This window comes from Peromyscus eremicus, chromosome 5 (genome assembly GCF_949786415.1).
Source record: "Peromyscus eremicus chromosome 5, PerEre_H2_v1, whole genome shotgun sequence".
NCBI lineage: Eukaryota > Metazoa > Chordata > Mammalia > Rodentia > Cricetidae > Peromyscus > Peromyscus eremicus.
Window position 1 is genome coordinate 52,617,069 of NC_081420.1, and position 27,408 is coordinate 52,644,476.

Consider the following 27,408-nt stretch of genomic DNA (forward strand, 5'->3'; position numbering starts at 1 on the left):
TTTTGGACCCCAGAACACTGAAAGAAAAAGCTCCAGTTATTTTTAGGCAAATGTGTTTGCTACTGTATGTATGCAGTCTTGTAGGTAGGTGTGTGTGGTGGTGGTGGTGGAGTTAGCATGAACTGAATCCTTGAATCATAATAAGAAAGAGGGCATGGGAACCAGGATGCACAATCATACATCATTGTCCTGACTAATGCATGAAATGGGTAAGTTTTCACCTGTTCCTTTCTTAACAATAACTGTTTGGTGTCACTCTGTTTTAGAGTGCCATTGTGTACAGAAGCTATTCATTCTAACAGTTGAGTGGTGCCAACAGCAATTAGCACCGAGAGCGTCACACACACCAAAAAAAAGGATGTCTCAATTCAGGTGTTAGCATTTGGCACAGCCAAATGATGATGATGTTTTGTAACAATGCGGTAGTATGTGTAATAAAACACATTGACAATATTTTCAATTTAAATGTGAATGTAAAAAAGTATCTGCAAGCTTAATATACACAGCATTTTGTAGTTACAGCTTTAAGTAATATTGTAATGGAGCATCTTATCTTTTTCTCTTCAATTTTCATTTAAACTTGATAAAAAAATAAGTAGGGATTACTTTCAGAATGATAATTAATATTTCTCAACATGATATGGTACCTTTTAACCAAACTGGGAAGAAACATTTGATATAAATTATCATTACTAATCTACAAAGAATACACTAAAAAAGCTGTCTTATTTTCCTTTCCAATTGCTTAGATGATATACTGTGATATAAGCAGCTTATAGAAGAAAACATCTACTTGGTTCACAATTCCAGATTACAGTTCACCACTGTGGGAATGTCAAGGCAGCAGAAACATTAAGCAGAAAGTCACATTACTTCCACAACCAGAAGCTGAGAGCAACAAATTAATCCATGCTTGCTAGAGCTCAGAGTTCCTCCTCCACTCTTGTATAATCCAGGATCTCCTTCTTAGGGAATGGCACTGTCTACAGTGTGCCAGGTCTTCCCATACCAATGAATGTAATAAAATAAGTAATCTCCCACAGACGTGCTCACAGACTCCCCTAAATCCATACATTCCATTATTGAGTCTCCTTTCCCAGATAATTCTGGATTATGTCAATTTGACATTAAATCTAATCATCCTAAAATATTTGGGATACCTTCATTTTTAAATTAAAATTTCCAGTTCAAGAGACAAAAGACAAAAATTTGGAATCATTACTAGCATCTTGGAATGGCAGGGGCATTATCCACGAAAGCCCCAGTAAACAATCCAAAACTATTAAAGACTATGACAAAGACCTCAGTTAGCGAATCATTACTTAGGGCTGTGCTGCTATTTTGAGCTCTGTTCTCAGCATTAAATATTAACTATAAAATGCCTTGCTCATAATGATGACTTTTTCTTTTTTATTATTAAGAAAATTTCTTTTCATTTTTAAATACCAACCACAGATTCCCCTCTTCTTTCTCCTCCTGTCCCTCCGGTCTTCCCCCACCCCCAACCCACCTACCATTCCCACCTCCTCCAAGGCAAGGCCTCTCAAGAGGAGTCAGCAGAGCCTGGTACATTCAGTTGAGGCAGGTCCAAGCCCCTCCCCCTGCATCAAGACTGTGTAAGGTGTCCCACCATAGGCATTTGGCTCCAAAAAGCTTTCTCATGCACCAGGGATGGATCCTGATCCCACTGCCAGGGGGCTCCTTAAAAAGGTCAAGCTACACAACTGTCTTGCCTATGCAGAGGGCCTAGTCTAGTCCCATGGAGGCTCCACATCTATTGGTCCACAGTTCATGAGTTCCCATTAGTTTGGTTTGGTTGTCTCTGTAGGTTTCCCCATCATGATCTTGATGCTCCTTGCTCATAGAATCCCTCTTCTTTCTCTTCAAATGGACTTCTGGAGCTCAGCCTGGTGCTTAGCTGTGGATCTCTGCATCCATTCCCATCAGTTACTGGATGAAGGTTCTATGATGACAGGATATTCACAAATCTGATTGCCAGAGTAGGCCAGTTCAGGTACCTTCTCCACTATTGCTAGTAGTCTAAGCTGGGGTCATCCTTGTAGAATCCTGGGAACTTCTCTAGCACCCTGTTTCTCCCTATCCCCATAATGTCTCCCTCTACCATGGTATCTCTTTCCTTGCTCTCCCACTCTGTCCTCCGTCCAGCTTGACAATCTTGTTCCCTTATGTTCTCCTCCCCCATTCCCTACCCTACATTGCCCCACCTCACCCATAGGTTCCTCATGAAAATATCATCTATTTCTCCTTCCCAGGGTGATCCATACATCCCTCTTAGGGTTCTCCTTGTTAGCTAGTTTCTCTGGAGCTATGGGTTGTAGTCTGTTTGTCCTTTGTTTTACATCTAGTATACACTTATGAGTGAGTATATACCATGTTGTCCTTCTGAGTTTGGATTACCTCACTCAGGATCATATTTTCTAGTTCCATCCATTTGCCTGCAAATTTCATGATGTCTTTGTTTTCTACTGCTGAGTAGTACTCCATTGTGTATATGTGCCAAATTTTATTTATTCATTTTTTAGTTGAGGGGTATCTAGGTTGTTTCCAGGTTCTGGTTATTAGGAATGAACATAGTTGAGCATGTGTCCTTGTGGTATTGAGCATTCCTTGGGTATATGCCCAAGAGTGGTATAACTGGGTCTTGAGGTAGATTGATTCCCAATTTTCTGAGAAACCACCATACTGATTTCCAAAGTGGCTGCATAAGTTTGCACTTTCACCAACAGTGGAGGAGTATTCCCCTTGCTCTGTATCCTCTCCAACATAAGCTGTTATCAGGGTTTTTAATCATAGCCATTCTGACCGGTGTAAGATGGTATCTCAGAGTAGTTTTGATTTGCACTTCTGTGATGACTAAGGATGTTGAGTAATTCCTTAAATGTCTTTCAGCCATTTGAAATTCTTCTGTTGAGAATTCTCTGTTTAGCTCTGTAGCCCACTTTTAATTGGATTGTTCAGTATTTTGATGTCTAGTTTCTTGCATTCTTTGTATATTTTGGAGATTAGCTCTCTGTCAGATGTGGGGTTGATAAAGATCTTTCCCATTCTGTAGGCTATTGTTTTATCTTATTGACTATGTCCTTTGCCTTACAAATGATTCTCAGTTTCAGGAAGTCCCACTTATTAATTGTTGCTCTCAGTGTCTGTGCTACTGGTATTATATTTAGGAAGTAGTCTCCTGTGCTAATATGTACAAGACTACTTCCCACTTTCTCTTCTATCAAGTTCAGTATAACTGGATTTATGTTGAGGTCTTCGATCTACTTGGACTTGAATTTGTGCATGGTGATAGATATGGATCTATTTGCAGTCTTCTACATGTTGACACACAGTTATGCCTGCACCAATTGTTGAAGATGCTTTCTTTTTTTCCATTGTACAGTTTGGGCTTCTTTGTCATACATGATTAGGTGTTCATATGTGTGTGGATTAATGTCAGAGTCTTCAATTCGATTGCATTGGTCCACATGTCAATTTTTATGCCAATACCAAGCTGTTATTACTATAGCTCTATAGTAGAGCTTGAGGTCAGGGATGGTGATACCTCCAGATGTTGCTTTATTGTACAGGATTATTTTAGCTATCCTGGGTGTTTTGTTTTTCCATATAAATTTGAGTATTTTTTTCCAGGTCTTTGAAGAATTATGTTGGGATTTTGATGGGGATTGTATTGAGTCTGTAGATTGCTTTTGGTGTGATACCCAAACCACATAGAGATGTGACTAGGAAATAGAATTACAGACCAGTCTCCTTCATGAGAATTGATGCAAAAATACTCAAAAAATATTGGCAAACCAAACCCAAGAACGTTTCAAAAAAATTATCCACCATAATCAAGTAGGCTTCATCCCAGAGATGCAGGGATGGTCCAACATATGAAAAATCTGTCAATGTAATCCACCATATAAACAAACTGAATTGAAAAAAAAACACATGTTCATCTCATTAGATGCTGAAAAAGCCTTTGACAAAATCTAACACCCCTTCATGATAAAGGTCTTGGAGAGATCAGGGATACAAGAAACATACCTAAACATAATAAAAAACAATATACAGCAAGCTGACAGACAACATCAAATTCAATAGAGAAAAACTCAAAGCAATTACACTAAAATCAGGAATGAGACAAGGCTGTTTACTCCACCATATTTATTCAATATAATACTTGAAGTTCTAGCTAGGACAATAAGACAACAAAAGGATATCAAGGGGATACAAACTGGAAAGGTGTAGCTGAAAGTTTTCCTGTGTCCTGCCCAGTCCTGCAGCCACTCAGACCCAATAAACACACAGAGGTTTATATTGCTTATAAACTGTATGGCCATTAGCTCAGGGTTATTACTGAGTAGCTCTTACATTTAAATTAACCTATAATTCTTATTTATGTTTAGCCACGTGGTTTGGTACCTTGTCTCAGTTTTGCCTTCACATCTTGTTTCCTGTGTCTGGCTGGTGACTCCTGAATCAGCTTTCCTCTTCCCAGAATTTACCTTGTCTGTTTATCCTTCCTATACTTCCTGCCTGGCTACTGGCCAATCAGCATTTTATTTATCAAACATATATTCATAGCATACAGAAGGACATTTCACAGCAGAAAGGAAGGAGTCAAACTTTTGCTATTTGCAGACAATATGATAGTATATATAAGTGACCCCAAAAATTCTACCAGGGAACTCCTACAGCTGATAAACACCTTCAGTAATGTGGCAGGATACAAGATTAACTAAAAAAAAACCTTCTATTTTACCCTTCCTATATACAAATGACAAACAGGCTGAGAAAGAAATCAGAGAAACATCATTCTTTACAATAGCCACAAATAATATAAAATACCTTGGGGTAACTCCAGCTAAGCATGTAAATGACCTGTATGACAAGAACTTTAAGTCTCTGAAAAAAAAATGAAGAACATATTAAAAAATAGAAAGATCTCCCATGCTCAAGGATAGATAGGATTAACATAGTAAAAAGGGCAATTTTACCAAAAGCAATCTACAGACTCAATGCAATCCCCATCAATGATGATTACTTAATGATGAGTAGGAACTATTTTCCTCCAAGGTACCCCCTTTTCAAAAATTTACGAAAAGTTTAAGCGAGAGCCATCATTCAGAGGCCAGTTTTAAAATATCTTTCAAAATCAAGACTTCACATTTTAACATCTCAACTTCATTGCTAAGAATTCAACATCATTAAAAAATCTTAGAAAGATGGGAGAAGAGATCACTGCATCTTTCCTAAGTACTTCTCGCATTAGCATGTGGCAATTTTCTTCTCTTAAAGAAGATTAATAAACTCTTGCTGTGTGGTATTTGTAGTTAACAGAATGACTGAGAGTCTTTCCATAGCTTGACACCACCTGTAGATTAACATTGCCCTCTGATTGACACCCTACAAATTATCTTTATATGCCTATAAAATAATTTAAGGGCAACTTGCCCTTTTCTATTTGACAACAGTATATTTTCTCCATTGCTAGATATTTAATTAATATTCTTCTGGCCTGAGAATAAAGGAATCTAGTCAAATATATTCTTACATTCTTTGTTTTTGAGAAAAAAAATGAAGACATTGCAAAATAATTCTCTCTCCTGACAGAATGCTTCGCTTGCATCCCAATAGCTATAGACCAACTGTACTTCTACTGTCTGCTCCCAAGAGGAAGTAGTACATTGGGTTCAAGTCATGTGTGGAGATTCAAACACTTAATTCACAAGTATTGAGTGGGAAGGAAGATGGAGAGATTTAGGAAGTAAATCACCACAAGTCACTGAGGATTAGTCTGATTCCTTATTATCATGAAGTTTACTTTCATTACATTTTTAAAATAAGTGTCATTGATTCCCAAGAAGAAAAACCCAGTTTCCACAAACACTATATTCATGCCCTATACATATGTTTCATATACATGTACAAATATATAAGTAAGAGAGACAACATCAAATTTTATTTTATTACAATGGGAAACTATAAATACCTGAACAAATACTGAACTGATAAGAAACTGATTAAAATATAGCATATTTTATCAATAAAATAAAATATTATCAATCTTGAAACAGAATAAGATAGTTTTAGATATACTAGTCAGGAAGATGTCAATAAGTATTGTGAGGTATAAGTCTTTTCCTATGTCAATGTAGCTATCTAGTTTCATCAGGACCATTTATTAAAGATGCTATCTTTTTTCCAATGTGCATTTCTGGCTTCTTTCTAAAATATCAGGTGTCCATAAGTGTGTGGATTAATGTTTGTGTCTTTAATTCTATTGCAGTGATCAGTGTGTCTGTTTTTGTGCCAACTTAAACAGACCTTTGACCCCTAGTGAAACAGAATCACTCATTAAACATCTCCCAACCAAAAAATGTTCAGGGCTGTATGATGGTATTCTATTTGTGATGAAATGTGATTTTATTTGTATGTTATTAAATTAAGTTGCCTGGGGATCAGAGCTAAAATCAAGCCATTTAGCAGAAGTCCAACGGTGGTGGCACACACCCTTAATCCGATGGCAGACAGAGTCTCTGTGTGGTAAAGGACACAGCCAGCAGTGACTGAACCTTTAATCCCAGTACCAACCATAGAGATCTGGAGGTCTGTACAGACAGGCAGTGATGAGGAAATCATGTGGTTAGGTTTAGAGCCAATGAGAAGGTAGAACAGAAAGGCAATAAAAAGGTCACACAGGAAGAAGGTCTCTCTCTCTCAGAGGAAGTGAGGGTAGCGAGTGGTAAGCTAAAAGGATTCGTGGCTCTTGCTCTGATCTCTTAGGCTTTAACTCTGTATTTGGCTCTATGTTTCTCATTTACTAAGACCGTTTAAAATTTCATCTACAGGGCTGGATGCTATAGTCCAGATTTTCAATAAGAGCTAATGCCAATACTTCTCAAATTATTCCATAAAATAGAAACAGAAGGAACATTGACCAAATCATTTCGTGAGACCACAGTTACCCTGATACCCAAGCCACATAAATACTCAACAAAGAAAATTACAGACCAATCTCCTTTATAAACATAAATGCAAAATTACTCAATAAAATATTTGCAAACTGAATCCCAGAACTCATCAAAAAGTGACTCAGCATAATCAAGTAGGCTTCATTCCAGAGGTGCAGGGATGGTTCAACAAACATAAAATAATAAATGTAATTTGTCGTATAAACAGACTGAACAAAAAAATACATGATCATTTCATTAACGCAGAAAAGACCATTGACCACATCCAACACCCCTTCATGAAAAAAGTCCTGGAGAGACATACCTCATACAAGGAACATATCTCAACACAATAAAGGCAATTACAGACTATTGCCAACATCAAATTAAATGGCAAGAAACTCAAAGAAATTTCATGAAAATCAGGAACAAGACAAGGCTGTCCACTCTTGCCATGTCTATTCAATATATTACTGTAAGTCTTAGCTAGAGCAATTAGGTAACTGAAAACCAAAATGATACAAATTGGAAAGGAAGAAGTTAAAGTATCTTTATTTGTAGATAATGTTACAATATACATTAGTGGCCTTAAAATTTCCACCAGGAAACTCTAAGGCTGATAAAAGACCCCAGCAAAGTAGCTGTATACAAGATTAACTCACAAAAATTAGTAACCCTCCTAAATACAAATGACAAATGGACAGAGAAATAAACCAGGGAAACAACACCTTTAACAAATAGGATAATTTTCACCTTCATATGGAAAAACAAAAAACCCAGGATAGTTAAACAATCTTGAACAATAAAAGAACTGTGGGTGATCTCAGCATTCCCAATATCCAGTAGGGAGAGTCTCAAATTTTACCACCGCCTAAGAGAGATTTCTCCTGGTAGAGATGGTGTCTTTGAACTCAGTCACCCTTTGGTTCATGACTACAGCAATACGGGACCTGGTACCCTCATAAAATGCTGGTCTGTAGGTTGGTGCAACCTGAAGAAAGCAAAGCACTGGTGTCGATAGAGTGATGGATCTAGAAGGGTAACTGAGATTATCAGGTAACTGATCTATGCCTAGCTGTGGTGTTAGATAACTCTTTTCTGCACATCTGTCTTATAAAACAACTGCCCTGACTACGTCTGGATAGCATCTAACTTCCCACCTGACACCTAGGTTATCCTTTAAACCCATTCACCACACCTAATTATCAAATAACACTTTCTCCTCATACCATAGTAAACAGGAAAGATTTCTGACACTCTATTTGTCAAGTAACTATCTCTCCTCATGCAGACTTTCACACACACCCAGGGCATTGGGTTCTTACTCTAAAACATAGTCTGAATTCCTAGGTGACCTTTTCCCCGAAAACAATTTCTGCAAAGGAGACCAAAACTGTGTGATATATTTCCATGGTTATAATGCCAATGAAGGTCCAGCCATGATGACAATTATGGTATGAAAAAGTCATTTGCAAAGAAGGTAATCTAATATGGACCCAGAAAATGGTAAGAAAGCAGAAATCAAAGATTACCAGTGACTTAAGCAAGGGGAGCAAATGAGTGCATCATGAACTGGCTGCAAATGCTTTAGGGGGTGATTGTATAGGGGACGGATATTGAATTTATTCTTGTCATAATTAAAAATCAGGAGAAGGTTCTCTTTGCCTAAAAAGGTACCACTGTTTGGAAATTATACATGAAGGCTAGCTCCTTGCTAAAGCTCCTATTACTATCTGGTTCCATCAATTTTACATAAGCATAGGTCTTACCTTGACTCTACACACACTAAGCAATGCTCTGGCCACACAGACATTCTGAGGTCCAGAGCAAATTCTTCCAAAGGTCAGGGAATATGGGGAGAAGGTCATTTTTCATCTGCCTCCTGGGCCTCAGGGATTTCACTCCATTTTCTTATCCTTCTTTTAGTTCTAATCATGCTTTTAGTTCTTGTCTCTGTCCTTTTCCCTCCCAAGTGTCTTCCTTATTGTTTTTCTTTGGATCTGAGATGGGAGCACAAGGTAATGATAGCATTTCATCCTTATGTAAGAGTCAAACTTCTCTGAATTTGAGTGCTTTATAGTAATACTTAAAATATTCCAGGTTTTGTCATTCTCTGTTAAGTAGAGAAATTGTTTTTAGAAAAGCAGGACATCTAGAAAACATACTATATAAGCATTTATTTTACAAATAAGATCAGTATGTTTGTGATTCTTTAAATACCTGTAGTCTGACTTCCAGGGCCCTCCCATGTACCCCAGACTAGTATCATAGTTGCCATATGAGCCACTCTGCAAGCTTCCGTCTATGTTCTCAAAAGAAAAAAAAAAAGCAAAAAATGTTAAATCACTTCTGCTAATACTAGTCTCCAAATAAGTGAAAATTAGATAATTTACAGCAGTGAATTCTAGACAGGAGACAGAGGATCTGAGCATTTTTTCCTGGCTCCATGCCCTGTTCCACCTGTATCTTTATTACAGGTGCAAATGGTACTAATCTCATGGATATGATTCAACACATGAAAATGTATCTTCTGAAGCAAGAACAATTTAACCATTGACCTGCAGCCCCAACTGCAAAGCACACGCTTCATTTTGTTAAGCAGAAGGCAGTGTGAGAGAAAAGTGCTCTATTTGGGAGGAGGGGGTGGCTAATGACAAAGCTGAGGCAAATTGCACAGGCAAAGACACTCAGTATGCATGGAGGTGGAGGTGAATTTTTCTTCTTGGAGAAGCTAGGTGAGGAATCAAATGTGCTTGTTTCAGTCCGAGTGAGACATGCAGATGGGCATGTTAGCAGAGAGTTTCTCCCGTTTCTGTCACATTGCCATGTCCAGCTATTGCCACCATGTCACACATCTTTAGCCTTTGGAAGCAGAAAATCTAGATAATCTGAGAGTAGAGGTCTACACGGAACAGCAAAGGGTCCAGAATGAGGTATTTTGTTTAAGAGACACGGACGAGGCCAGATTCTCAACGAGGAGAAAGGCAGACCTTTATGGGAGATGAACTTTCTGATTGACAAGGCTTTTAAACAACTGCTTGGCTGTGATTGACAATCAGCCTGGAGAACAGATGAGCAGGTAATTGCTGTTCTGTATTATCTTTGCATAAATACCACCGCCCCTAAATAGGCCTTCCAGCTTGGAGAGAGACGGCTGCATCAGAGGGCTGCCAACCAAAACCTCTGCCAGGATGGGGAGAAAGTTGAACCCTAAATTGCAGTGAAGTGCATGATGCCTGCAAATTCCTTAAATAATAGCTAAATAATAGCGAGGGTGTATATTGTGTTTGGAGGCAGGAGGCCAGAGGTAGTCCAGACTCATCTTTATTCATGCACAATGCAAGGTGGGTAATTCAGAATCTAAAATTTAGTCCTCAGTAAAAATAGAATTAATACCAGCTTCCTAATACATAGCTTTCCTGAGATGCACAATTAGACTGTGTTTTGGAAGGAAATATCATTGAATATGTTCTTTCTTTTGCAGCACATATGACTATGCTCCAATATTTTGCAGCAGAGCCAGACATGATGGTATAGGCCTGTATTCCCAGATACTCAGATGATGAAAGGGGAGAACCAGTAGTCACAAGCAAGCATGGACTAATCAGTGAGCTCAAAGCCCACATGGGCAACTGAGGGAGATCCTGTTTTAAAATAAGATGCAAACAGTGGTAAAGGGTATAACTTAGAGATGCAACCATTCTCTAACATGCACAGGACACTTAATTCAATTTCCAGTACTAACAGTAAAATAAAAACCAGAGAAACACAAATCTTGTGACTTATTATTAAACATTTTGTATTTACTTAAAGTCATGGTAGTATCATATAGATTTAATGTAGTATTGAAAAATCAAGAGATTAGCAAAATGTTTACTAAACTCCAACATTTCTTCTAAACTTACTTTTGAAACAGAAAAAAAAGCATTAAAAACTATGAAAAGGCATACAATTCCTACTTACTTCTTTGTGCGTTCATGAAACACTCAATGTTCTTAGTCATTTGTCTCTTTGTGACAAACATCCTCTACCAAAGCAACTTATGGGAAGAATGAAGGGTTTGTTTGGCTCAGTTTGAGGCTCAGCCCATCAGAGCAGCAAAGTCATGGCTGCAAGAGCTTGACATTGCTGGTCGCACTGAATCCACAGTCAGGGAGCAGAGAGCAATAGATGCTGGTGATCAGCTTGTTCTCTGCTTTTGATTCCATCCAGATCATAGAATGGGACTACTGCCTGCATTTTCAGTGGGTCTTCCCACCTCAAATCTAGATGATGGCTCTCAGACACTCTCAGCGGCTTATTCTCTAGATGATCCTAGAGCCTGTCAAGTTGTCAGTCATTATTTAACCATCATATTGACAGGAAAAACACATATGCAACTTCTGGTTTGAATTTTTCTGAAATAGTGTGATAATTTCTGTTCATTACAAGCATTAGACTGGAATAGCAGGACAACTATAACTCAAAATACAACTAAGATTATAGTAATTATAAGAGGATAATTCTAGAAGATGCCATTTAGATATTTTTTCCAGTGTATTACTCCATTTTCTTGCTTGCTAGGGTGGCTCCTCTGTGACATTTTGTGAGACTATTCATAAGTATTTGAATTTGTCTCATCTCTAATTTTATTGTTTTATTTTACATATGGGTGTTTGGCTTGCATGTATGTCTCTGTACCATGTGCAGTACAGCATGACTACAGAGCCAGAAGAGGGAATCAGATCCCCTGAAATTGGAGTTATGTGCATTATGAGCCAACATATGAGTGGTGGAGTCAAATGCTGCTTCTTTGCAAAGAAGCCATGGCTCTTAACTGCTGAGCCATCTCTCTGTCCCCGATCCATTGGATTTGTTTGGGAGAGTGTGTTCTTTGCTGTCATCATACTCAATATTTTTAAACAGGAAAACACCTTTGAAAGATAAAAAGAACAGGAAGGTACCTCAAAGTGGTTCTGACCACCTGAAATACAAACATGAAAAATAAGCTGCAAACAAAGAAATGCTCATTACTCTTTCCTTATTTCTACTGTCATACCTGAATGGCAAGAAAGTGTTCCCTACAATGGAGCAAGCAAAGGTGTACTGGGATTTGCCTTGGATAATCTTGTAGTTTTGTGCTCCGGATTCAGGTCACCAAATCATTTGAAAGGATATTTATAATGAAAAGACCACTGTATCAGTGGGTAAGGGTGCTTGCTACACAGGCAGAAGGACCTGTGATCAAATCCCCAGCACACATGTAAAAAGCTAGGCATCAGCACTCACGAGAATACCTGTAACTCAGTGCTGTGGACTGGAAGACACTGGAGGATCATGAGGGCTTTCTAGATTCAAATTGGCCCCAGGTTCAGTGAAAGATTCTGTGTGAAAGGAAAAGCAGAAAGTGATAGTACAGGAAAACTTGCATCATCCACATATGCACAGGCACATGCACACACACACACACACACACACACACACACACACACACACACACACACACACACGGCGGGGGAAGGACCTAGGTCAGGTAATTGCCAACTAAAGTTTAGGAATGATCATTTGGAACATCTTCCTGGGTATTTTAAGCCTTTGCAAAGATGAGGGTCTACTCACAAATGCTGAGTATTATTTTTTGACATTCTTGCTTGGAGCATGCTGTGCGTTGATTTTTCTCAGTATTTTTTTTTTTTAGTATGTAACAACAACATACACTCTGCCACCTGAGTACATGACATCTGAGTCTTCCTTTCTTGTGGGACATGGGAGGAACAAAATCATAAGCAGATTCTATAACTAGGTATACTATGTGTAGAAAAGCCAATAAGGAAATGTATGGTCAAACTCAGGGTAGAAATATTAAGACATTTCTTTGGAAAATATGAGCTAAGATTCCATTTTCCTCCTACGAGGAAGGGAGGGTTGGATAATTTGAATGTTATCACATTCCGGTCAAAGACATTTGTATAGATTGAAAGTCAACATTATATGGCAGCAGTATAGATACTGAATGAATTAGTGATCATCAAGGCCACAGGCCTTGAGCATGGAGGCATGTGAGAGTGTCACCATGAATTGGCCCAGCAGATTCCAGCAGTTTTTGACACAATCTGCATGCATTATCAGTGAACTGCTTTTCACATCACGATCATCTGCCTGTTTAAAAAATAAAAATTGCTTTTCTGTACTCTCCTCAGCATGCTTTGAAATCAACAGTTCTGTGAGATTTTTCTGCAAAATTTTCTTTAAAATGCAAAATTATCAATTGAGCACACATTAGGACACAGAAATGGACATAAGCCCTTGATCATTGGAATTCGATTGTTAAACCTCAAATACTTACCATAAGCACATTAAAATATTCTCTCTCTCTCTCTCTCTCTCTCTCTCTCTCTCTCTCTCTCTCTCTCTCTCTCCACACACACACACACACACACACACACACACACACACACACACACATCCCTACCTATAGACAATAGCTTTGTCTCAAATATCTTTCAGTCTAAAATGGTATTTTAAATGGATAAATTTATTGATGAATAGAAAAACAAACATTGTAAAATATTCTTAAAACTATAAGAGATTTTATGAAGATACTCTTTATTTGGGGAGTATTCATCAATAAGCTTTGAGTTCAACAAATAGTTTAGACTTGCTCTATAGTTTCTGATTTTAAGAGTTTGGAGGCTGTTACTAACATACTCACTCAATTATTATCTTTACTACATAAAACATTTTTTCAAATTTATAAAGACTATGTGATAAAATGCATTTATAAAAAATACAATGAGCAAAGGTCACTATATATTTGAAACCTTTTCCTGCTTAGAGCTATACAAAATCTGATAGTTCTTAGCCTCTGGCCCTCACAAGTATGAAGACCCCCCCCTTCACTGATTTATGCATATGTGTCTGCTTAGAGCTCACTAAGTGTTCTTCCCCCAGAAAGGGAAGAAGCACATACCATATCCCAGGCAAATCTAGTTTCCTCTTAGCATTCTTCTTCAGAAGGGCAATAGGATACTAGAGAGTTTTCTTGTTCTTTTTCTTTATGTATTTTAAGTTTTGCATTGTTGAAGTTCTTCTTTCTTTCTGTTCTTGACTTCTTTTTTTTTTTTTTTTTTTTTTGGTTTTTCGAGACAGGGTTTCTCTGTGTAGCTTTGCGCCTTTCCTGGAACTCGCTTTGGAGACCAGGCTGGCCTCGAACTCACAGAGATCCGCCTGGCTCTGCCTCCCGAGTGCTGGGATTAAAGGCGTGCGCCACCACCGCCCGGCTCTGTTCTTGACTTCTTAAAGCTAACAGGATGGGGAAAGAAGGGAATCAAGACTAGGACAATGTAAATGAAGATGTAACCCCCCAGATTTGAAGATCTGTCTAAAATGAAGAGACTTTTACTTAGAATATTTAAATATTTTTAATTCAAGATTCTTTTCTTAATATATCTGAGGAATACTTGAGGTGAATAAGGATACTTGAATTCTGGAACTGAAGGTGTCAAATGTTTAGCTGCATGGCTACATGGTTGGTTCAGTCAGACCTGAGGACAAAGGCTGATAAAACAGAGCATGACTCAGTAAGACTGAAAAGACAAAGACTGAGGTGTGGTGAGACAGCTCTGTTGGTAAACTGTTCTCACTCAAGAGTGACAGGCCTGAGTTTGTTCTGCAGCACCCATGTAAAAGTGGGGTTCAGTGGTATATATCTGTAATCCTTGTGCTCCTGGGCTTGCTGACCAGCTCATCTAGCCAAACGGGTAATCTTTAAGTCAGTGAGAGACTAGAACTCAAAAAAAAAAAAAAAAAAAAAAGTCAAGGGAATCACCTGATATCACTGTGGTTTCTATAAGCACAAACACCTACATCAGTTGCTTATCACTAACATGTGGACTTGATACCTACAGGGGTACTAATCTTGAAAACATAATTAATGGGAGGAAAGAAGCAGTAAAGCTGACCTGAATTTCTTCTGAGAAATTGTGACTTGGTATTTGAGTACATACACATGAGAAAGAGAACAGTGGAATATTAGCATTCCACTTGCAGTGTGTTCCATCATCCGCTATGCCCTAAGTACTGGACAAGATGAGCATGCTTCCTTTTATTCTCTCTGAAGTCTATCACAGGCAACATTAATCTAACATGGCAGTTTCCAACCTAGCAAAGTAGCGACCTCGCAGTCCTCTCCACCCATGCCCACACAACCATGACCAATCACTCACTGCTGATGTACAAAGAAGCTCTAGCTACTGCCTTGACTATAGATTTTCTGCTGGAATACTTGGGGCGCAGTGCACATGGCTAGCTGATATCGTGGAGACTGAATTTCGGTGCTCATGAAAGGAAGGCCTCAGCTCTGGGTTTCCTAAAGGATCACAATAATAAGCCACTTAACACATAGCTGCCTTTAAGAAGCATTTTTCAGTTTATATTTTACTTTGCATTATGCAATTTTATAGGTGTCACTACCTCCTTGACTTTGTAACACATGTTGCCTGCTTATATTTCAAAACTACATTTTATTCTTAATCTTGTTTTATATTTTTGAAAGTGCATCATTTTAGTTAAGAGTTCATTATAAAGGGCTAGAAAGATGACTCAGTAGTTAAGAGCATGTACTGCTCTTATAGGAGCTGTGAGTTCAATTTCCAGCAACCATGTTGGGTAGTTCACAATTGCCTATAACTCTAGATCCAAGCAGACCCCATGTCTCTGTCCTCTGTGGACACCTGAACTCATGTACACATATTCACTCACAGACAAACACATAACCACACAATAAAAAGTAATAATAAATAAGTGTTAAAGATTTTGCTATCAATTCAACTTCTTTAGCAATTTTAATATGCTAATGATACCAATTAATTTAAAATAGCCATGGAGACTATCTGGATTAGAATTTAAAAGATGCACCATCACTTACATGTGGGTTTCAAACTATGAGTCTTTATATGAACACATAATGAATGGCAGAATTTAAGATTTGGTCAAGTTGGCCTGAACTTGGAGAAACTGTGACTTCTCACCATCAGATAATAAATGGAACTGATACTGGACTGTAGCTAACGATATTCTTATTGGAAGTAAAATTCATGTGAGAATAATGAAAAATACGAGCCTTGCTACAGAGGACTGGATTTTGGTGTCCTGTTCACAGATTCTAAAACACTTTTTTCATTTCTTTGTTCTTCCTTCTGTGGGAGATGGGGCATGCAGGGGCCACATGTCTGGGGATCAGAGAACTTCTTGAAGGAGCTGGCTATCTCCTTCCACTCTGTGGGTCTCAGGGAGAGAACTCAGCTTGTCAGGCTTGACCACAAGTGCCTTTAACCTAAAGCCATTGCTACCAGCAGTTATCAGCAGCCATTCCACTGGCCTCTATGATTTCTAAGCACACATTTCTGTTTGCAGTACAGAATGCTGTTCAGTTTGGACTGAAGTGTTAGTCCTGAGTTTCAATTTTTTAGTCACTAAACACGGTTTATATGACTTTTCAAGTCTTTTCCCATGCAGAAATTTCTTAAAAAAAAAAAAAAAAAAGGTCAGGAGTATAGTAGATTTCCACCCAAACCATATATTTGACAATTTTTGTGGCTGTATTTATAACTGCTTGACAGTAACTATTGTTGTCACAGATAACACAAAAACAGTTCATAGTTACTCTTCATTAATAAACATACTAGCTGAGTATGGTGTGATCCCAGCACTAGGAAGCTGATTCAGGACTATGAGTGTAAGCCTAGTGTGAGCATACTCCAGTCCAGCCTGGGATTTATCGAGAAACTCTGTCTCAAAGTGCCAAAGATTGGAGGCATGGCTCCCAAGAGCTGTAGGTTAATTCCTCATGACTGGAAAATAAAGCAAAAGCAAACGAACAACCAAAGTGTGCACTGTGGTTGAGCACCTATTTTCAGAAACATCTGAGTACATATGATTAATTTTCAGAGATATTTTAAAAGCAATCCCATGACAGTCCAAAAATGCATGAACAATAAGATAATTATTTCAGGTTGCATTTATTCCCCATAATACATCTGAAGCATTTAGTCCATATTTGTAGCAAAATACTCTATTTCATTCATTGATTTAATATACCTAAGCAGACAGACATTTATCATGTAAAATTGCTTAAATATTTTGATATAGTGTGTTTTGTTCAAAATCCCCACATATGGAAATCTCTTGTGACTTTTGCTACTTTTTGAAAGGTCTGATCACTGTAAAAGAACCTAACAATAAAGCACCTGTGGGATGGAGACACTGTTATTTCTTCTCTTGTATAATTCTGGGTGGAAACACAGAGTAACGGAAATGACATTAAAGTTCCTTAATAGCCACCCACAATTGGCCGGTGCCAATTCAGTACAATTTACAAAGTTGCATTTAATTGTTTCCATTACTATTAGCCAGACAATAATGTCTAACGGATTCTATAAATTGATGGGGAATAGGTTGGATGGATACTACACAATTTCCATAGAGGTCCACAGAACTTGTGGTTATTTGAGTTTCAAACTCTTTTACAGGTTATCCACAAAATGAACAAACAAACAAAACAAAACAAAAAGAACCCTCTAGAAAAAAATGTAAGAAGTAGGAAGTCTTCCACATTAATCAGGAAAATTACTGAAGAGCACTCTTTTCAAATACTCGGAAGACACACTCAACTTCCTACATCATGAACAAAACATCCTCAGTGATGCATGACTTTGTAATTAGTTAGAAAGGAGAACATGAATCCCCCTCCTCCCTTCTGTGATGGGTATTTTGTCCTTACAGTTATACAATATACAATTACTAATAAGAAAAAGGTCAATTCCACAGACTTGCATATATGAATAAAATGTGAAGTTTTGATTTTAGAATACATAAGTATCAGAAAAAAAAGAAAGAAAATGGTTCTTTTAAGGTATAATGAGCTCAGGTGTGTTTCTTTCCAGAGGATTTGCCAGCCGAATAGTATTTTCAAAGAGCATTCCTCTTTTAGAATCCTATTATATCCCTTTAAATCTCTTTCGATGTTTTTCCCCAGAAATCACTTTTACTACTGACTACAGCTGCCCATTGATGAAGTTGGGCAATCTATAAACACTTTGAATGACACTAAACTGCAGGGTGAAAGTGTCCTTTGTAATTTTTTGTGCCTGGTTATATCACACCCAATTTTTGCTACTTACCACTTGTAAAGGAAATCTATCGAGTCCGTTGAAACATTTATAATGACATTTTAACTCCCTTCCATAGAAAATGCATTGGAAAGTATTTTGTAAGTGCGGTATTTAGAAGGAAGCTATTATTTGGAAGAGCAGGCAAATGTCGGAACCTGCTGTTTTAAAATTGCTTTCCAAATTCAAGGAAACATTTTACAAAGGAAGATGATAATGGAGTCTGAGCTGGGCTTCAGGGATGTGAATGCCACATCCCCATGTTGTGTCGTGTATTGACCCTGGGAAACTTGATAAAACGGAAGACAGATTGCCTGGGCTCTCTCTGTGTTTAAGTATCAAGCTGATCCATAACTTTCACAAGAACCAGAAATCATTTATTGTCAGTGCTGTCCAGAATATATCCTGACAGTTCAGTGGGAGTTTCACCGCCATTTATTTTCAAATCAATACTCAATTACGAAGAGGAAGATTCACTCCCTTGCCCATTTTCAAGATGAAATTATGGACTGCAGCAATAACACTTAGCTAAGCCAAAGCATCGTCTATTAACTCAAGATGGTACGGAAAACCAGCCAGCTTCTTTATTAAAGCTCACTCTCCTGCTCTCACTCTTTGGGGCTTTTAATTAATCATTGTGAAAAAGGCCTTTCACATTGTGACTGATGACCAGAGCAAACAATTTTCTCCTAACTGCCTTTTAATTTCAATTCTGGGAGAGCACATTGACCGGATCTCACAACAACCCATCAATGCTAGTTTTTAATGTGTTTTCTCCTTTGTTATTGAGAAGAATGGAGCACGATGAAGCTCCAGCCCCTCTTCCTAACTCAAGTAATTGATTCGGTAAATGGGGCACATTTGCTCCTGGATAAAAAGTGCTGTCGATGAAGATACTAGGGTTCATATAAATTACTCCATTAATGAGAAATAAAGCTATTTATGATTTTTAGAGGGAAATGCAAGCCATCCTAAAGGGGAAAAAAAGAACAGTGTTTTTACATTCATTTATCCAGTATCCATGTTTCTCCTAGCCTCTGTTTCTTTTGCGTTTTGGATAGCAGACGGTATTAAAATGAGTTTTTTAAAGGTAAGCTGCAAAGGAGTGTGGATACTGAAAGCGAGTCTTCACAGGAGTACATCTAAGAGACTGCTGGTCCGTGTACAGTACCAGATAACAGGATTCTGCACCCAAAATAGACTCGTGTGCTTTAATTGGTGGATAAATAAGTACTGGGTGATGTTAACAGTTTTTTCCTGTATCAACCAAATTCATCTTCTCACTAGTGAGCCGAAAGTGCAAGGAAGGAAGACTGTATTGAGAAGTCAAGCAACAGGTCCCTGTAGCCAGGAGGGAACTCAAAAGTGAGTTGCACGGTAGTGATCTGAACCCAGAATTTTTATATCCTGGGAATGAGCCAATTTAATACCATCCATCTATGAGTTATCATTGAGGTTAGATGAACCTGATTTTTTAATGAACTTGAATCTACACAGGGGATTCTTATTGACCAAGTAATGGGGTACAAAAGTGAAGTCTCAGAAAAAGATGACATACCCCAAAATAAAGCCTGCCACCCAGGTCCCCAAAGGCTCCATGAAGGAGCAAGAACAAGGAAGGAAAAAGATGAAAGACTGGGACTTTGGAATTCAGTTTTGGGAACTCCATTTGTTCCTTGATGTGAGAAACAGTGGTCTTCACTTTGTAAGAAATGACTGGAGAGTAGGGAAGCTGAGCAAATCAAAGCAGAGAACAAACTTTACAGACCTTAGCCCTTGACCCAACCTTCCTGTTTGAATTAACAGGAGGGTGCGATTTTACAGGTCACTTTATTCTCAACAAAAATTGTATGTGGCTAAGAAAGATTCATGGGTCTTTTCCATCTGGGAAGCATGGAGAGAGAGGGTCAGCTGCTTGGTCCTCAATTGCTTTCTTGATCTGTCAGGTTTTTATCCCAATATCTGACTCCCAAGTTTCTATTAATAATAAAACAATATAGATAGATGTTTCATCTGGTGTTCAACACACTGTAGGAGATCACACTAGCCCACTGTGAATTCTGCCACCACTACAGGACACTACCTGGACACCAAATACTGCAGTTGCAGCCACCTGCCTCTGGCTGTGTCATTCCAGCAGACTAATGCACTCACACACCATGCCCTAGCTTCCCTCCTCATATGCTTCTCCTGCCCAGTCCTCCTGCATCCACTTCTCACACAGATCACTCCCCTTCCCTGCAGGTCTCAGGCTTTCTGCAGGTCCATTCCCTGGGCCACCTCCACCAGCTCAGCTGCCTCAACAACCCACTCACATCCACTTGAGGCTTCTGCTGCTGCCGCCACCACACACCAACAGTCTGCACCTTTAGCCACCCACTGTGCATTAGTAACTGCAGGTGCCCTTGATTCTCAGTTACAGTGAAGAACATGATGGAAAGAGGAAGCTAGGACTGTAGAACAGTGAAATAGGGCTAGAAGTATTGATATTTCCCAAGACCAACTTCTCAATGAAGACAAATATGCTGATTTGCAAAGACAGTTTAAATTTTATAATCACACCTTGGCTCTGTGTCATCTAGCAGCTTTGAATGCTTGGGATAGGGTTGAAGAATTGGTAAAGAGGGCTGAGTCATTTACTAAAATTATACAAGGCCCAAAAGAAGTCATCAATGATTTTTTTTGCAAAGATTGACTTCAGTTGTAAATAGTGAGTTTTTGGCTTTTGAAAATGCTAATTCAGAATGCAAAAAGGTGACTAGGCCTTTGAAGACAAGGTCAGCACCAATAGATTCCACTTCCTGGAATTAAAGACATGTATGCTTCCCAGTCCTGGGATTAAAAGTGTATGCCACCACTCCCTGGCTCTGTTTCCACTTGAGGCAAAAGGTCCTCTGCCTTTTTTCCTTGGGCCTCTCTTACAGTTCCCCAAGGCATTGTTCACCGTGCATTATTCTTTTGTCATGTTCTGACAAATAATGTTTAAAAAAACTTCTATGGAATAATATATTTGGCAGCAATGGACTAAAAAAATGTTTTTCTTTGCTTCTTTTTTCCCACCCATTTCAGTAGTAGGGATGAAACCAGAGTCTACACATTCTAGGGAAATACTCTACTACTGAATCAAATCCTCAGTCCTTGACCAAAATCTCAAGCATTGTAAAAATGTACAGTCACAAAGTTGTGCAGGAATAGAGTATTTCCTGTTTGATACTCAGGATCATTGTTTATTTAATTCAAAGCTACTTCTCCAGAGGTTTCAGGGCTGAGGGTACAGGACAATCTCTAGACCTAATCAACTTGTCACTTAATCTAGAGAAGAATTGTTCAAACGTATTGATTTCCTTACAGGAAAATTATTAGGTAGAATTTGAAGGTATTTTATTTGTAACCGATACCCTCCTTGCCTTTAAAACATGCCATCATTTGCAAAACAATATTTCATATGAAGAAATAAATAGAATTACATTTTACAAAGTGCTGTGGGATGGTCTGTATGTCAAATTGCTCTTATTGGTCAATAAATAAAACACTGATTTGCCAGTGGCCAGACAGGAAGTATAGACGGGACTAACAGAGAGGAGAATTAAGAGAATAAGAAGGTGGAGGGAAAGACTGCCAGCCGCTGCCATGACAAGAAGCATGTGAAGATGCTGGTAAGCCACGAGCCACGTGGCAAGGTATAGATTTATAGAAATGGATTAATTTAAGATATAAGAACTAGATAGCTAGAAGCCTGAGCCATTAGGCGAAACAACTTAAATAATATAAGCGTCTGCATGTTTATTTTATAAGTGGGCTGTCAGACTGCCGGGACTTGGCGGGAGTTGGAGAGAAATTCTCCAGCCACAACAAAGTCAGGAATAAGATAAGGAAATCAACAGGTGTTTATACTGGTAGTTTGTAATAAATTCATTCTTCAGATTTTATATTGAATTAGCTTCCTAACAATCAAGAGGACAAGACAAATACCAGTTGTTCCATAATTTTCATTTAAAAATACAAGTTTTTTTTTCCTCTGAAGAACTTTTTTCCCAATAATCAGATGAATTAAATTTTCTTCCCCATATGCACAGCAATATGGTTAGCACATTGCTATGGTTTGTCCTCCAAAACCTGAAGCAAAACATAATCCCCATGTAATATATTAAAAGGTGAAACCAGGTAGTACTGTGGAGGAGGTGATGGGGATCCATTTTTATAAATAAAATATTTGAGTATGTGAATGTAACAGGTGCCAATAAAGGAAAAAAAGGAAAACGAAGCATTTAATTGTAGTTTTCCTAAGATAACCACTGGTTGAACCAGAATTCAGACTTTTTCTTCTGATATAGAATAGTTACTGTTTTCTTCCCCCCATGGAAAAGATCCTGGAGAAACTAGAGCAAAGAAAGTCACAACAGACTACAGCTTTCTTAAACACCAATCTTGTCAACTGCATGTTTGTTCTAAGGATCTTAATATCTATCAAGTACGTAAAGAACTGTTACCGGGCTGGAGAGATGACTCAGCAGTTATGAGTGATTGCTGCTCTTTCATAGGGCACAAGTTCAGCTCCCAGCACTCACACCAAACAGCTCATAGTTACCTGTAACTCCATCATTAGGGGATCTAATTCTTTCTTCTGGCTCTGTGGGCACCCACACCTATATCACACACACACACACACACACACACACACACACACACACACACACACACACTACATCTTTTAAAAATACAAGAATAATTCTTATTTTACTTATCACCTATACACAATCACTTTTGTTTCTGAGTCTATGTTTCTGGGTACATCTCTGCTTAATTCTAATTAACTAATGTTTATCAGATTATGCTTGCTTAGAGATAAAACAAAGTCACACACACACACACACACACACACACACACACTACATCTTTTAAAAATACAAGAATAATTCTTATTTTACTTATCACCTATAGACAATCACTTTTGTTTCTGAGTCTATGGGTACATCTCTGCTTAATTCTAATTAACTAATGTTTTATCAGATTATGCTTGCTTAGAGATAAAACAAAGTCACACATACACACACACACACACACACACACACACAAGCAAAATGTTGACAAGGTGTTATGACATTGGGATACCATGACTGTGGATCTACCCATGCCTTCCTTAAGCCAAGTGGACAGAGTCAGCAAATATTGCAAATCGATTTCCCAAGCCATATGTTTTTTGTGTTTAGCAATTGTGAGGTTAATTTATAGATAAATTAAGTTACATTGTTATAACATTAACCCCTTCTCCTTGACACCAAGCACTTGATAATAGACACTGAGTACATGTCCACTCTCTTTCTTTAGATAGCCTGTATCTTAGGCTAATCGTTGCAAAAAACTGCTGAGGATCCTGAGATTCTGGGCACATTTGAATTGCAAATCTACTGCCATTTACACATAACATTAGCTACATAAATTCAGCAGTTGTGATACTGCCATATGGTAGATAAAATGGTTCAAAATGGGCTGCGGCATCAGTATTGGAAGAATTATAATATCACAACTATCACCTTATAATATTCATTAGAACTTTTGTGACTCATAAGTAAAGGCAAAGAAAGCCTCAAAAACATGTTAATATCAAAAATTAATCAAAAGCAGGTCCCAGTAAAAATATCATTCTCTGTTCATTTTAAGTTTTGCTGTACTCTCCACGTTTTTTTATTTCCCACTTTTTTTAAACTGAAACTTTAAGAGAAATTAAATGATGTGCAAATATCATAATCTACTGACCTGAATATCCAAGAATTAGAAAAAAAGGCACATAGAAAGTAAGAAGTATCTCCTCCTTTATACTTTTAAGATTTATGTACATATATTTTGTGTATGAATGTCCACCTGCATGTATGTATGTACAGCATATGTATATAGTACCACTGAGGCCAGAAGAAAGCATCAGAGCTACTGGAATTAAAGTTTCTAGCAGTTGCGAGCCAGCATGTGGGTCCTGAAAAGAGCATCATCCAATTGAACAGCAACTACAGTCGTAAATCCCCCACTAAATACTTTATTTGGAGTCATCTAGTCACAGTGAGTTTATAGGAAGCTATTCTGCTTAGATACCATGTCCTAAGAGACATAGTGAGTGAGTTGGGATATGTTGAGGTAATGGACATAAACTCAGCCTTTCCCAAGTGCAAAACAACTAAACTAAACACTATTGCTAGCTAAACTAAACACTAGCTAAACTAAATTAACACTATTGCACAAGTTGTTCCTTACATAAATCATGCAGAAAAGCGTGAAGCTCTTACATAATACTTTCTTCATCTAGCATATTTTTGTAGTCACCTACTATTTAGTTTGGATTTAGAGAAAGGAAACTTTAGGTAGAAAGTGAGTTCTGAAAGTCCTTAGATGTAAAGAGATACTAAACCTTAGAAGGGTGGTAATTATTGCTATTGTTAATCTCTTAACACACAATTAGTCCTGTCATATAACAAGTGCTTGATAATAGCCATTGAATAAATAAATAACTGATATATATATATATGTCCAAAGAAATAAACTTTATTATTTACATGATTTATTGGTTTTTATTTATTTAATTGCTTACGTGTCAATTAGGACCATACAATAGGCTAGATTGTGAGGACATAAAGGAAAAGAAAAGTAGATTAGGTTTCTGTCACTAAGTGATTAAAATACTACAGTGTGACAAGGACATACAGTATGCTAGTATGAAAATTAATGAAATTTAAATTATAAGAAGGTAGAGAGATTTGCATTGGAACACGTGGTTATGGAGAAGGAAGATGTTTCTTAAGTATGGCCATGGAAAACTTAATTTGTGAAAAGGATAAATAGCATTCTGGTGGCATGGGAACATTCTGGCAAAGGGAAAGATTAACAAACAGTGTTCCAAAAGAAGAAAAGTATTGATGAAAGACAGAGGAAGAACCATCTCAGGTGAGAAGATTCATTCAATCTAGAGGCTTTCAGTCCTAATCAGAATGTTTCGATTTCTTTGAAAAGTAGCCTATTGATGTGTTTTCATGGATTTCAGACAATGGGTAGACATTGGATTATACAGAGGATTTTCATCCTGAAGTTCTCCTTGTAGTTTCTCATGAAGAACAGACATGGGATGATGGAACAAACAGAAGAGGAGGTCAGTAAATGATGTTCTATGAAAGTCCCAAGGAAAAGAGGCCACAATGGGAATATGAAAGTAGGGACAGGAGTCAAGTGCACATGTGTAATTCAGCTGAGAAGGTGTGCTGACAGCCTGAATTTGACCCCAGGAAGGAGGAGAAATCAATGGAGAGTGAATACTCTAGTGAGTTCACTGTGGAAAATAACCTGAACGAAATCTGGAATGGGCGTGACTACAGAGATCCAGAACACAAGTGTGAAGTTTACGTTTCCAAAGTGTGTAAAGAATAGATCAAAAAGAAGCTATGATGTTCTAGATCCCAGAGTCTAATTATGAGAAAGAATAAAACAGAAATGCATGCCATTATATACATGTATGTTTATGAGAGTTAAATTATGTATATGATTCATTCAGGAGATAAGGCAAAAAATAATGTTCTCCACATTATCCACAGGACATGAAAAGCATATATCATGCTATTTTTTAAGTATCTAAAGTTGTTGGTTAGGTGGTTTAGAACTGGGAGCCTGTATCCTGAATTATCTAGGTAGACTCAATATAATCTTACATAGTAAGGAACCTATATTCTGAATTATCTAAGTTACTAAGTATAATCTTACATAGTGGGAAAATGGAGCAAAGAAAGTAGGTCAGATTTTATTTAAAAAAGACTTACAGATGTGAGATCTTGCTTGTACTTTCCCCCATAACATAGAAAGCAGGATTATCCATCAAGGGTCATGTACAAGGGTATTAAAATGAATAAAAATAGAAATACCAGGCAACTTTGTACAAAGTACATAAGCAAGCATACCTTGTACACATCCATGTCTATTCTGTATCTGTAAGCTCAGAAAATAAACTCATTACTTCTGCTAATTCAGGACACAGAAATCAAAATAGCTGTGTTGGAACACATAGGTTGAATACTGGTTTTGTTCCAAAGTCATTAGTTTGAAGTTTCAACTCCCAATGAAATGATGTTAGTTGATAGGATTTAGAGACATGATTATTAGGTCACAAGGAAGAAGTCCTTGTAATGGGATCAGTGTCCTTCTGAGAAGAACTATGACATAATTTTCTTTATCTCACCATGTAACAATTCAAAGAAAGAACAGCTTCCTTATGAACCCAACGAGTACTTGAAAATATGCATTTAGTGATACCTTGAACATCAATTTGTGGCCTCCAGAGCTGCAAAAAAAAAAGGGGAAAAGTGCTTGCTGTGTTAAGTCACTCAGTTTATGGTAATTTATCATATATTAGTTGAGATAGATAAAACAATAGCAAGTACTTGTGCCATGATATAATTCATTTGAAAAAAAATAGAATATGAAGATGAGACTCCCTGGTGGTTAAATTTCCATCTCATGTGACTTCTTTGATAAACAGAGATTTGGAAAAAATCTCTTCAAGCTGCAGGATCCATGGAGGATTTGAACACATTAAAATGGAAAACTGCAACACCACTGTTACAATTTCATTTTATGATAAGCCTTAGGCAAAATCTGAAATAATATATGTCTAAGAGTAATTTGGTCACAATTTTCTGATATTTCTGAGCATCAAGCATAAATACTTCATCTAAAAGGTAGTATTAAGAGATGAAATACACATAAAATACAGTATAAAAACTGAATTGCTTTGATTTCTATAGATGCAAAATCCTCTAGTTCTCATTACTCCATTAAGCCTTATAATTGCTCATTCTGAAAGAAAAATTACCACCTGAAGGTAGTATTTTTAAATCATCTTCACTTGCACAAAAGAGATGAGCATGATATTGTTAGTAATTTTTGAAAATTACTAGCTTTCAGGCCATTGAGTTCAAGTTTAAAGTCCCCAGCAAATTCAGTACTGATTCAGTACTGGCCCTCTTTAAACATTTGCTCGCAGCCAATGTAGGTCAGTAGTTGTCAATGATATTTGCTTATTTTGATTTTTAAATTTGACAAGTTATGCATTTCTATACATGTATATTAACATTTCTTTTTTTATTAGTTTTATATTTTTTCTGTGAAAATTTCATACATGTATACAATGCAACTTAATCCTAGTCACCCCTCAATTACTCACTCCAACTCCTCTCAGTATCACCTCCATAACATATCTCACCTTAGTTCATATACTCCTTTAACCTAGTGAGTCCAGTTAGTGCTGATCACATTCACATGAGTGTGAA